Source organism: Suncus etruscus, chromosome 19, assembly GCF_024139225.1.
Source record: "Suncus etruscus isolate mSunEtr1 chromosome 19, mSunEtr1.pri.cur, whole genome shotgun sequence".
Classification (NCBI taxonomy): Eukaryota; Metazoa; Chordata; class Mammalia; order Eulipotyphla; family Soricidae; genus Suncus; species Suncus etruscus.
Window position 1 is genome coordinate 20,157,439 of NC_064866.1, and position 3,639 is coordinate 20,161,077.

The 3,639-nt window shown below is 33.7% G+C and overlaps 1 non-coding gene across 1 annotated transcript; it reads right to left on the minus strand.

Moving 5' to 3' along the window:
* Positions 1 to 3,305: 3,305 nt before the first annotated feature.
* Positions 3,306 to 3,413, minus strand: LOC125997705 (U6 spliceosomal RNA). Its single transcript, XR_007491741.1, has one exon. It is a non-coding gene; the product is annotated as a U6 spliceosomal RNA (small nuclear RNA).
* Positions 3,414 to 3,639: the final 226 nt, after the last annotated feature.

Sequence of the window (3,639 nt, forward strand, 5' to 3'; positions counted from 1 at the left end):
TTGTAAACCAAATGTTTAATAAGTGACAAAGCACATGGTCAATATAACATTCAAAAATAAACTATAGCAACAAAGTGAAAAAAATGAAGAAGGGTAAGAAACCCTTTATATCCCTTGAAAGGAACAATGATTGTTACTCTTGGGAATTAGGAGTGGGTAGTGGAAAGAGCAATTTGTTGGTGAGAACAAGTTGGATTTGGGGAGAACATAGATATTTGAGTGAGTGAACTGGTGAGAGAGGGGGGGAGGGAGGGAGAGAGAGAAAGAGAGAGAGAGAGAGAGAAAGAGAGAGAGAGAGAGACAGAGAGAGACAGAGAGAGAGACAGAGAGACTGATGTAAGATAAAATTGCCAGCTTCTTCTCTGGGCTTCTGGAATAATGATCAAGAAATTCACAGGTGATAAATTTTGATAAAGTAATGTTCTTTTGGGCCAAAGAACTTTTTTGGGGATGGATGATACCTGATGTAAAATCTGTAGATAAGCCTATAAGTACATCAAGGTTCTATAGAAGATAATCCACCACAACTTTTTAAACCTAGATGCTCCATTTTGTGTGCATATTTACTCAGCTTATTTTAAAACATATTAAACACAAGTGAAAAAAGTTTTAACTAAAAGATAGAATATAAGAAGTTTAATAAAATAGAACTCAAGAAAAGAACTGAACTGAGCTAAGGAGTGTCCCTAGGTTGAGGGAGAAACCTGGAGAAAGAAAACAAATATGCATTATGAAGTGAATATAATACTTCTAGGTCCTTGGTGTTTTCATAGCCATAAATAACTATATTTTATATTACTATCCAAGCCATTGGGTAGTATATTACATTGAAAACAGTTACAGAAATAGTAATACCTTGTTAGAAGTCAGACTACCATGTTGAATTCAGGTTAGAACTGTGAAAAAAAGAAGTCTTTTTGGAAACTTTTGGAAATTCTGCTGGACAGCACTTTTGACATACTCTTTTTATTTCTAAAAAAACAGTCTACTTAGACCATGGAGAGCCTGTTCTCATATGTCTGACCCTAGTGCTGGCATTTTCCACTGATGTTCCAATGTGGGGTTCAAACTAACATGTGAGGTTTCTACTGCTGTCCCCTGCAGCTGGCTGTTCATGAAATCCATGGAACTACAAAGTAATAGAAGGAAGCACATAGCAGTAAAAGGTAAAAATCCTCAGTCTCACTATCAGTTGGCTGTACATATCCAAGAGATAAATATTTTTGAATATCCATAGTTTTGTAGACAAACTGAGTATCAGAGTTGAAGAGATAACTTAGAGAGATTTTCTTTCTTTTGTATTTTGCTTCATTATTCTCTATATTAAGAAAAGCCAAGGCAGAGTTCATGTATTCCCCCCATGCCACTCCACCCTCCATCTTTTTACACTTAACATTTATTTTCCTGTCTGTGGTACTGGCCCACGATTAAGCTATTCAACCGTACTTGATGAATCCAGGAAAAGGCCATTTATCATTTAAATCATTCTAAAAACTTGTGAAATAGGGAGATATTTTCTTTTAAACAAACTCTGATATAGGCGATTTAAGTTTGGGGGTGTTTGTCTGTTTTGGATATTTGTCCATGTCTTGATGACCTCTGAACTAATAGTCTACTTAGAAGTACAGGCTACGAAACTCTGCTTGATGGTTCCCATCCTGAATAAAACTAAAAATAGGAAGCCATTGGTTGCTGACTATGAGATAAACTTGCTTAAGCAGCCTGCCAAATCAGTAGATCATAAGCCACATGACTAACCAGAAATAAATGGAATTTAAAAGATACCAGTGTCGATGAGTAAGAATTCTTTCATTAAAGATCGAGTTAAAGTAAATTCACCCACTCACAAGTTTTTAAGCACCATTGTCTTTTGCCCTGGAACATTTCATTTGCCTAATGTGGGAAATTAAATAATTTAATTAACACAGAAATGTCAGTGTTATTGGGTACAACTGTCTGTATGCCTTGCCATTTTTTTTAATTTTGCCACCCAACATGTTTTTAAAATCTACTGTAATGCCAGCTGTACCTCAATAAACAAATAATACTTTCGTGCCAGTGTTTCTAATTTTTCCTATATAATGTCATTTCTTCCTTTTCTGGAACTTAGTAACTGTTTACAAATCTCCAAATATGTTTTTGACATTTTGCATTATATTGTAGCAATATATATTGAGATGTCTTACTTTACTATTCAGAACTAAGAAAATTAAAGACAGATAAATGCTTTACAAACGTGTGTATATTCCATAATATTCAAAGTAGTCTCAGCAGTATACTTTTTGTATGTAGAATGAATGACTGAATACTTGTTGAATTGGATAAGAAGTTGATTCAGAATAGGCTAAGTCACACTGCCTTAATAAACAAGGCCCAGATTTCATTTGCATTCCTATTTCCCCTATTTTTTAATTCCAGAATCTGGAAAGGAAGAGCAACCACTTACTGGAACAATTCTATTTTGTGGCAGAGGAATAAGACATATAAAGACCACACAGTAAACCATGAGTGGAATAAATGACATAAACACGAATAAAATCAACCAAAGTAACCAACTTAATTAAACCTAGGGTGCAATTTTAAGAAGCATTTACCAAACCAGATGATATATTTATTTTTTCAAACTGAAAAATAATTAGATATTATTAAAATACCAGGTTAGTTTCCAGAAAAACAAGATTCAAGAGACCTACCAAGTGATGGCATTGTATTATTTTTATATAGTCAATGATGATCACAGAGACTGCAATATAATAATATGCAATTAGTAGCTTCTGAAGAATATATCATTAGATTGTGGGACTGACACTTTTAGGAAAGTGTTTTTATTACTGGAGATCATTAATTGTTCAAAGGAGTCTTTCAGTAGGGGGAGGATATCTTTAAGCATTTCTGATGATATAATATACATCATTTAATCCTTCCAGTTTAAAAATTATGATATCTCATCAAAGTGACTCATTGTGACCTGTTAATTCTTCAAAGTTCTGGGTAGGGAGTAAGACCCAACTGAACCACAATCATGTTTTACTAAGTCACTACCCTTGAATATGCAGTGACCCTAAATAAGAGCAAGATGTATATTTTACAAAGATTTCTTAATGACATTAATTTCTTTATTACTTCACTCATCACATATCCATTTAACATTCTATAATTTTTTCCTGTGCAACTGAAACAGGCACTCTTTCAAATGCCAGTGAAATAATCTATCTGCTCATAGAGAACATATGTCTCTGAAGAAATAATTATGCTATACAATGTCATGAAAGAATTAGTATTATACAGGAAAAATAAAGCAAGTTGAAAAGAGAAGGAATAACGGGATGATTGGGTATCATCCTTGTGCAGAGGCCATGCTAATCTTCTCTGTATTGTTCCAATTTTAGTATATATGCTGCCGAAGCGAGCACACTTGAGTGGGACTATATCACTTAGAATCAACTTGGAAGATCTGTAGTAGGAAAAAAAAGAGAGAAAATATGTTCCAGGCAGAGGGAAGAGTCAAAAGTAGATAAAGTGTTGAAGATGAATAAAAGTATTGGTGAACAGTGAAAATACTAAATATTTTTTTCAATTTTTAGTGATGATTTTATTGAGATATTCACTTACCATGACATAACAGGACTTGATAATGGA